Raw genomic sequence first — 10837 nt, forward strand, 5'->3', positions numbered from 1 at the left:
TGCCAGTAAGAGAAGCTTTGCTACGTTGCTAGGTTTGCCCCTGTCTGTGATAGGGCTAGAGTGCAAGTAGCCTCGCTATTGCCCTTGCTAACAAATGACACCATAATGGAATAAAAAATGGTAAGCTGTCAACATAGTGGGATCCTTATTTTTTAAACAATATGACTGATCAGATAATTTTGGCTATCAGCTGATAATATGTGGTCAATTGAGTGACATGCAGTACTATTTAGCAGTATAACCCAGTTACAAATCCTACATTTCATGCCTACATTTTCCTTCTTTGAATAAATTTCCACTCTTGTAGGAAATGTTGCTGGGGCTGCCTTACCTTTATATTAAAAAAATTCATAATCAAACTTCAATGACTTGAAGTCACAGAAAGAACACTTCATTGTATCGTTCTTAATAATACTGCCTAACAACAACAACACAGGTTGCTCTCAGATGATAAAGGACTTGGGTTTCCTCCAGAAATAGCAAAGGAGCAACACAGTCTCCAGCAAACAAGCATAAGAAAGCATGGAAATGCTTTTTATTAGAACACAGGCGGCTGACATTTTTCTTCTCAAAGGCTGAATAGCCAAAGTGAAAATGGGGATTGCACTATACTCATAGCAGCACATGCAATGTGGACAGGCATGCAGCACACACACAAGAAAACCTACAGCTTCCCCTCTGCACTTCTGTCGATCAGCAGGTGGGATGGGATGGGCTTTTCTTCCCATCATAGCACTGGGCTGGGAAGAAAGGAACCTGCAGTGAGGAAGAAGATATCATGTGGAGGTGCTGCTTTTCCTCTAGCAGTCCCTTGTTGCTCATATTCACATACAGAAGAATGGAGATAGAAGACTTCATGCCTGAAGGCTCAGGGGCTCTCTCTCTCTCTCTCTCTCTCTCTCTCTCTCTCTCTCTCTCTCTCTCTCTCTCTCTTCCCTGACATTGAAAACTAAAAACCTACAAACCTCTGTGATATGCTAGTTTTCCATAGCCATGGAATTTTGTAATTTTTGAAACAGTCAGTTCTAGTAATTAGATGAGAACTGAAACATGGTTTTCCATATTTATCCTGCCATTGTTTCTTCATAATCACAAGGCTGATCTTCTGGAGTCTTAAGCTTCCAACAGGGTGGGGGACCTTAAATCCCTTTTGCTACTTTGCTACATTGACATTAACGTTAAACCAAAATGCTCTTGGTTACAGAAAACCCAGATGAAGCAAATAAATGTAGTTTTCTGAAAAGAAAAGACTTGTGGAGCTACAGAGAGGAAAAGAGTTCTTCTGCCAAGGTACCACAGAAATGCCTGCTATATTACAATTATAGTGGCTCTGTATTTGGCACCTTTTCATTGCTTTTTTAAAATGAGGACACCATCTTAGGCCCAGTGAATAGTCCGGGAGTACCTAATGACAGCAGCATAGTTGAAGCTAAGCAGGTATGGATGTGATCAGTCCCTTGGATGGAAAGCCACTGGCAGCTCTGAATAAGAGCAAGCAATAAAAATAAACATGGTGTGGGAGGAATACCCCGACATGTCAGATAATTCCAGCTTTTTGATAAGCGTACGAAAAGGCAGTACATCTTTGTCAAGACACCCATTCAGGGTTTGCATGTTTCATTAATGGTAAAGGGACCCCTGATCATTGGGTCCAGTTGCGGATGACTCTGGGGTTGCGGCACTCATCTCGCTTTACTAGCCAAGGGAGCCGGCGTACAGCTTCCTGGTCATGTGGCCAGCCTGACTAAACTGCTTCTGGCGAACCAGAGCAGCGCATGGAAACGCCATTTACCTTTCCACTATTTATCTACTTTGACATGCTTTCGAACTGCTAAGTTGGCAGGAGCAGGGGCTGAGCATCGGGAGCTCACTCTCTTGCTGGGATTCGAACCACCAACCTTCTGATCGGCAAGCCCTAGGCTCTGTGGTTTAGACCACAGCGCCACCCGTGCTCGTATTAAAGTGCAATTTCATAAGCTGCAAAAATTAGAAGACAAGCCTTGCCATTTTGTTTCTACATTTGTCAGAAGTTTCTGCTGGCAACCTTCAACAATTGCAACAAAACGTGTCTCTATAGCCACAGCAGGCGCTGTAACTCTCCAGCAGTTTGACTTCACCACCGAAGGCACACTCTTCCAATGTCTCCCGAGAAAGATGGATGCCAACCAGACGTTGCCACAGCACCACAGGCACTCAATGTTCCGGTAGCATCCTTTGGTCCACATGAGAGCAGCAGAAGAAAAAAGCCTAAAACGATTCAGAGCACTTACAAGAGTACATTGCACAGCCAGTATGTGATAGCGTGAGAAGAGATGTGCCCCCATTGCTCCTGTGAATAGCTTCTCCCCTGCACTGTGCCTTGTTTACCACTTGGTTTGTGCCACATTCTCTCGTTGCCCTCGCATGAATTTCACAGAGCAGCTGAGCGGTGCAGGGTTATACAAATGCCTCCTGGTTCCTTAGTCACTGCATCTCCACAAAAACATAATGGAACGCCAACTGCGTGAAAGTAATGCCACTGTCTCACGCAGCAAAATATTTTGATACCAAGCTCTAGTTCCCCAGCTGATGAGAAATGCATTCTGAAAGATAGCAACTGTTTTGTTTGTTTTTAAATTTGCTGTGGTCATTGATTGGAACTGTTGGGGTTTGGGGGAGAATTGTGAAGGGTGTGGGGAAGCGTTAGCACTGCATCGTCATTCTGGGAGGCAGTTCTGGGCATCGGGTATCAAGGAGACTGGGTGGAGACAGATCAGGAATCAGGTGGCTGAGGGCATTTACAGTATTTATTAAAGTATTCATATCCTGCCTTTACATATGAAAGAAAATACTCGGGGCAGCTGAGAATATGACATTGAGGCTGCAATCCTTTGCCCAATTAACCTGAAAGTGAGCCTCATTGAACTCAATGGGATTTACTTCTGAGATGTCACTTAAAAAAGGGATGGGAAGCTGGAACTGGCTAGTAGGCTGGATCTTGTCCTTCCTCAACTCCCCATGGGCCAGTCATTTGATGTCACAATGACATCAGATGAAGCATTTTCATTTGCCTGCAAGCAGAGTTTGAAATCAAACAGTGTGGGCAATGGAAAACAACTTTGCACATCCCCCCAAACCCTGCTTTGGCAGGGAGCTGTGCCTTTTCCTACCCTACTCACGGGTGTCATATGTGACCTGGGGAAAATGGCTTTGTAGGCTGAATTATTCCACAGTTTATATGGTTTGTGCTGATAAACACTCAGAAATGGATACAATATAATGCCAATAAAATAAAATAAAAGCAATAGAAAAATCCTGGCATGGACAGAAATACAGCACGCAGCAGCAGAACATGTGAGATAACTTCACTTTCCAGGGAGTATCTCGGATATTTCAACTTGCTCTGCTCTATGGAGAAATCCCTCATCTTGCCTGATAGCTTGAAGTGTGGATAGGTGGACCTTGAGTTGCTGTATCTTCTCTTCCAGCAAGGCAACCAGTTTGAACTTGCTGTAGGTATAGTTTCTCACATTCTCAGGCAGGGAAACAAACATGGCACAGCTCCTGCAACAGCTCCATCACTGTCCATGTCTCTTGGTTCTGCGTATACTGTGACACAGCTTGCTGGGCCTTAGTGTTTATACTTGCTTTGGAAGCCAAGGAAAAGTGCTGGGCAGCCACCCTGAGCACTGCTAAAAAGCATGTTCTGCTTTCTGCTCTTGCACAAGAGGCTCATTGCATGTTTTAAAACTAGTTTCCGTAGACATAAACTTGGGAACAGAGCAATGGATTCAAATACAAGAAAGAAGATTCCACCTAAACATTAGGAAGAACTTCCTGACAGTAAGAGCTGTTTGACAGTGGAATTTGCTACCAAGGAGTGTGGTGGAGTCTCCTTCTTTGGAGGTCTTTAAGCGGAGGCTTGACAGCCATCTGTCAGGAATGCTTTGATGGTGTTTCCTGCTTGGCAGGGGGTTGGACTGGATGGCCCTTGTGGTCTCTTCCAACTCTATGATTCTATGAGAACTGGCATGTATAGTTGTGTTAGAGCTTTTTTATTTCTCGAAAGGGAATCTTGAAACTCTCCGTCTATCAAATTCTGTGACAGGTGCAGTACCCCACATTTCTGCAACGATCCTGTTCAGATGGGAATACCCAGAGGCTTGACTGTAAGTGGCAGTGTGTGTCTTTGTTATGTTAAAAAAAACCAATTCACACAATTAGTTCCATGTTGGTATTTTTTAGAATTCCTGTGGGAGTCCTTTGCCTATTTTAGCAGTGAGAGTTGGAGTCTTCCACTGAGACTATGGCCCCCTTTTGCTGGGGGTTGTGCAATGGAATACAAGGGTGAATGAATTCTCTGATTATTGTAGCACCATCTCTTTTGTTTCACCTACTGAGGGACACTTCCTCTGTTGTTCTCTGCACTACCACTATTACCCTGGAGTCCAGGCATAATGCTGATAGCCAGGGCCTAGTTTCCACCCCTGGTGCTTTCATTTAGAGCCTATAGGGCGCTACCAGACTGATGCTATTTTCCACTGGGATTCAATCGCATAGTGGCAGATTTTTTTTGCCATAAGGAAAGTGATGGGGAAAGTGTATGGGGCAAAATCAGAGTGAATAGCCAATGTCATCTCATCTCCTTGCAAAGAAATTAGGACGATTGCTTGACAAGCACATTGTCTGGAAGCACCCACAGAGGGAATTTGTCCTAAGCCAGACCATTCTTTTGCTCTGCCTTAAAGGAGAGCTTTGCTGGATCAGAACCAACGGCCTACCTCGTCCAGCATTTTTTCCACCGTGGAAAAATTCCCAGATGCCTCAATAGGAAGCTTGAGGGCAGGACCTGAGCACAACAGCACTCATGTACCCCAGTACTTGGTCGTGTCTGCTTGGAGCCTCGTCAGACACCTTGCAGGCAGCTGCATACAGAGACAGTGGTCAAGCTCAATTTGGGAGTGTTTTTTACATACACAACTTGTTGCACCTCGTGCCTTCATGATGGTGTTATTATTTCTTCCCCGAAACTGATGAAGCGTGCCTGTTGGGAAAGAGACTTGTCACCACGAAGTAAAATCCTCACACCTTAGGCCTAAAACAAAGGGGGAATTACCTGTACAGTATATCTATCCATCGTCCTCCTCGTGGCCTAGTTAGGTGCCAGAAGTCGTCCAACAGGTCCTTTCCTCCTTGCTGTCTCACTCCAGAAGGTCAGCATGGGGCCAGAGCTGGAGGGGACAAAACAATGAAAAGGTAAACCACCGTGAAGTGCAAATATATAAATGTATATGCACCAACAACCTTCACATATACAAGGAGTTTCAAAAATGTGTACAAAATCTCATGCTTGAGGTCTTAAAAGTCCAGTATAAAGTGCAATAATCAAGTCCGATAGTAAAGTGCTATGATGTATCATGAGTTCTTATCTCATCCGACGGATGGCCAGCTTCTTTCCCGTTTCACAGGAATGTATACATACTTATACATTTTCATCAATCTTTGATGATTGTGAGCTTCGGTAGTCTTGTTAAGTTTTCGCACATGAACCTTTGGTGAGTATTTTAAACATTTCTGTACAATGTTTTAAAGAAATGTATAAGTATGTATGGTGCATCAAATAAATTTATACAAATTTATTACTTAAGAAGGAGTCCGTCCCCTGAGGAAACCATTCCTGTGAAACGGGAAAGAAGCTGGCCACCCGTCGGATGAGATAAGAACGCATGGGGAAAGATAAGAACTCATGATACATCATAGCACTTTACTATCGGACTTGATTATTGCACTTTATACTGGACTTTTAAAACCTCAAGCATGAGATTTTGTACACATTTTTGAAACTCCTTGTATATGTGAAGGTTGTTGGTGCATATACATTTATATATTTGCACTTCACGGTGGTTTACCTTTTCATTGTTTTGCTAACATTACCGTGTTGTCTGTTTGTTGCTGCTAGAGCTGGAGGGGAGGCAGAGAAAGTCTTTGCACCGGTGCCTAGAATCCAAGAACCTTGCAAGGCAGGCAGAAAGATCCCCTGTTCTTGCAGATGGGAGTTGGAACCAGCTACTTGTCTGACCATTCACACACTCTGGGCAGCCCTGTGCCCGACAAGAGAGATGTTTGAAGTTTCCCCCACAGCCACACGCATACACACCCCATTTCATTGCAGGGTCCCACTTGCACTCCCAATAATAGTATGGCACTTTCAAGTGTTGAGTGTGCTTCACACCAATTCTCAAGTTTCAATCTTCGCAATAGCACCATAAGACAGTATTATTGTTTCCCATTTTTCAGATTAGACTGAGAGACTAGGCTGTCCAAGGTCACTAAGTGAGTTCACGGCTGATGTGAGATTCAAATTAGGGGAACTTCCTGATTGACAGGTCAGTGTCTGCCATTACACCACACCAGCTCTCAGTAGCTAAGAGCCTAAGAAGAACCTTCATGGATCAGGATGAATCCTATCCTATCTAGGATAGCTTCCTGTTTCCCTGCAGTGGCCAACCCAACCAGATGCCCCCAGGAGACCCGCAAGCGAGGCATGGACACTCCCTTAAGAACATAAGAAGAACCTGCTGGATCAGGCCAACCTAGTCCAGCATCCTGTTCTCACAGTGGCCACCCAGATGCCTGTAAGCAATCCTCAAGCAGGATCCAATCACAAAAGCTCTTTCCCCATCTCCTCCCTCTTGCCCCTTCCCGCACAACTTGCGTTTAGCAGCATACCGCTTCAGAACTTGTCGATTCCATTTAGCCACCACATAGCAGATAGAACCATCAGCTGTTCAGCTGTATTTAAACAAGTTGCCTGGTCTGATCATTCTTCCTGTGGCAATGTGTGTTGCCTAGCAATGACTGTACATGAGAGAGAGAGGGCACACACAAAATATTATATACTGTATGAGAAAGTGCTCTGTAGGGGCTTTGACTCTGCTGGGGAGACAAGCAGCAATCTTTTGCCATGTTATTTTTGAATGGGCTCCTCCCATAAGTGCACAGGAAAAGCTTCCCTCTCCACGCTGCAAAAGAGTTGCAATCAGCGGGGACGGAGGGAAATGTACCTTCCCTTGATTCAAGTCTGTCTAATCAACGCCACCTACGCATAGTTTTAGCGGTGCCATTTCCTAATAGCAGCCTGCTGCCATAATTAATGGGATACCTGGTGTTCGCTTAAGTTGCAAGGATGTGCAGAACAATGGTTCAAGGTTTTGCCTAAAAATACATTGAGGGTCCACTTGGATGGATTAGGTCAAAGGAGTCGAGGAAGATGTATGTAGGTCTTCTTGTTCTCCTGTTTAGGTCCAACACAGCATGCTGCGTTGCAGTGCACTGCCGTGATAGTCTCCAGACTGCTGCGTCTAGGTGCTTTCCCACCTGGGGAGGGCAAAATTAGCAGTTGTAGAACAATCATTGTTTCAAAAGAACCATGGGCGTAGGCAGGGGGGGCAGGAGGGGGCAGCTGCCCCCCCCTAGAAGCAAAAAATTATTGTATTTTACAGACCATAACCAGCACTTTTCCCCTCCAAAAACTGAAGTGGAAAGGGCTTTGCTTTAGCGAGAGCAGCTCTCCACTTGCTGGGGGGGGGGCGGGAACACAGCTGTAACAAAAACACATCAAATAAATAAAGCAAAGTGGCTACCGGTACTTAAGCAGTTAAGACAATGGAGCAGAAAATCCCTTCAGGCAAGGTTTGATAGCTGACCAATTCACCCTATTGTTCTTCAGTGGTAGTTGTTAATGAGCATTCAGGGATCGCATTAAGAGTTCTATTGGCGATTTAATGAGGGTGCATTGACTAAGGTGGCTCTGCAAGGCTAAAAGGAAATGAATAAGAAAAGGGGGGGTGTAGCTTTTGATAGACACAGTGATGTTTATAAAAAGCAGAGGTGTTCCAGTCTGCCCCTCCTCCTGCATCTGTATACTGTAAATCAGGGGTGGCCACCTCCCAAGAGACTCTGATATACTCACAGAGTTAAAAACTGGGAGTGATCTACCCCCTTTTGGGGGGTTCAGGTCAAAGCTGTTGAGTTTTTTTAAGGAAGGGAAGCCCTGGTTTTTTGAGTTTAGGTCAAACTTGTTGAGCTTCTTTTAGGAGGAAGGGAGGCCCATTTTTGTTTAGGGCTTCAGGTCATAGTTCAGCTTTTTTTAGGGAGGAGGAAAATTTTGGGTGAGCTTTTTTTAGGGGTGCCAGTGATCTAGCAGTGATCTACCACAGACATCCAGTGATCTACTGGTAGATCACAGTCTACCTGTTGGACGTGCCTGCTGTAAATCAAGCAGAGAGAAAGCTGCTTGCAAGGCTCCTGTACAGGCGTACCAGTATCTTCCTCTTGCTGCAGAGTTCCAGCATCACAGCGTCACCCAGAGGCACCCACAAATGTGAGTTATCCCTCTCTCTATTTCTTCCTTCCTTCCCTCCCTCTTCCGTCCTTAATAAAATACAGGGGGGGGCAGATAAGCCCCACATAGAAAGCCCATCAACATGGGGGGGTGACTCTTTAAAATACAGTATTTACCAGTAATTGGGGGGGGGCACCTAGGCCTCTAGGAGTTGGCTGCTATGCCTAGGACAATTCAAGAAAGCAGATTGATGCATATGCTATGGTAATATATCAATAGAATCATGGAATTGTAGTCGGAAGGGACCACAGAGGTCATCTAGTCCAACCCCCTGCAATGCAGGATCTTTTTCCCAAGGTGGGGCTTGAACCCACGACATGGTTGAAATATTATGCTGATATGCAGCAACACCTCGGAGCTGTTGTGACTGCGGCCGTGCCTTCCCTCGCCCTCGTCCGCCCTGCCACCCCCTCTTGCCTGCCCGACCCTCCCGTCCTCTTACTGCAGAGTTCCAGCATCACAGCATCACCCAGAGGCACCCACAAATATGAGTTATCCCTCTCTCTATTTCTTCCTTCCTTCCCTCTTCCATCCTTAATACGGGGGGGGGGGGCAGAAAAGCCCCACATAGAAAGCCCATCAACATGGGGGGTGACTCTTTAAAATACAGTACAGTCGTACCTCGGGTTGCGAACACCTCGGGTTACGAACTTCACAAACCCGGAAGTATTTTCGCCGTGCACGCGTGCGCAGAAGTGCCGCACGCCTTTGCGCATGCGCAAAGCGCAAAAATAGCGGAAATAGCGCTTTGCGCATGCGCAAAGCGGCGGTTCGGGCCCTTTTCGGGTTACGAACTTTTCGGGTTACGAACTGCGACCCGGAACGGATCGCGTTCGTAACCCGAGGTACCACTGTATTTACCAGTAATTCGGGGGGGGGGGAGATGCACCTAGGCCTCTAGGAGTTGGCTGCTATGCCTAGGAGTAGGACAATTCAAGAAAGCAGAATGATGCATATGCTATGGCTATATATCAATAGAATCATAGAATTGTAGTCAGAAGGGACGACAACGGTCATCTAGTCCAACCCCCTGCAATGCAGGAATTTTTTCCTAAGGTGGGGCTTGAACCCACAACATGGTTGAAATATTATGCTGATATGCAGCAACGCCTTGGAGCCATCGTGTCTGCGGCCGTGCCTTGCCTCGCCCTCGCCCGCCCTGTCACCCCCTCTCGCCTGCCCGACCCTCCCGTCCTCTCCAGCCAAGCAGGGTAGCCGCCGATGCTGCCAGCCCCAGAAGCACAAGGTGGCCGCTGCTGCCGCCGCCGCCACAATATCATCAGGCCAGCTGGCCCTGTAGCCCCGCCCACGTTCCCACTTCGGGGCCCCGCCCCTGAACGACCATGGCTTGCCCCCCCCTAGTTTTGATCCTGGCTACGCCCCTGAAAAGAACCATGTTGAGAAAGACTTAGTTTTCATTCAAGCTATCTAAGCGCACGTCGGTCTTCAGAGAATGGCAAGTCAAGGAAGGCAGCAACATTAAAATATTTCATAAGTAGGATTTGGGCTATTGCAAGCAAATCCAAGGGAAGGAACTGGATTGCAAAGGATTTCCGAATAAATTTTTGAACACAAGGAGGACTACAAAACACTGTTAGATAGGGAATTTCCCTTTTCCCTCTGGCAGCTGCCTTTTTCGGATGTGTGTGTGATAGGCCTTGGAACAAAGCAACCGGCTGTTACTATAGGCACCAGTGAATAATGATCAAGGGTGGTGGGATGGAAATACCCAAAGACAAAGGGGAGAGCTCCAAAACAAATAAGATTTTAATTAACTAAACACAAAACTGACTAGTCTTTTAAGTAATGGAGGGTGGGGAATCTTGCACACACCTATTAAGAGTAGCTACCCTAGTCAACTGCCTACAGTTGCCTACTGAAAAGGGCTGGCCTTATCAGGTAAAAAAATGCAACTTTGACTGATATGTCGAGGATGCAAAATAGAGTTGTGCTATGTGCTGACTGTGAACATCATCTGAATCTTTCCTCATAGCCTTAAGGCACTGTGGGGTTGCTCTGCTTCATTTGTTGTCCAACTATCAAGAAGAAATGAACTGACCATAGAGGTTGGGATGGAACATGCCGCATGTATGGTGGTGATGGTGGACAGGCAGCCTCTATGGTATGCAAAACCAAAGTAATTTTTTCTGACATGCCTTGCGATGAGAAGAGGAAATATGTTGTAAGGAGTCACAGTGGAATAACAGGGACTTTGCATCTGTCCTGATGCACAGCACATAATTCACAACATGCTTCACCCTTGTCAAATATTTGCAGCCTCTGCTTAGGCAAAGTGTGAGAGCCAGTGTGGTGTAGTGGTTAAGAGCAGTAGACTCGTAATCTGGGGAACTGGGTTCATGTCTCTGCTCCTTCACATGCAGCTGCTGTGGGCCTTGGGCTAGTCACACTTCTCTGAAGTCTCTCAGCCCCACTCACCTCACAGAGTGTTTGTTG

This window comes from Zootoca vivipara, chromosome 12 (genome assembly GCF_963506605.1).
Source record: "Zootoca vivipara chromosome 12, rZooViv1.1, whole genome shotgun sequence".
NCBI lineage: Eukaryota > Metazoa > Chordata > Lepidosauria > Squamata > Lacertidae > Zootoca > Zootoca vivipara.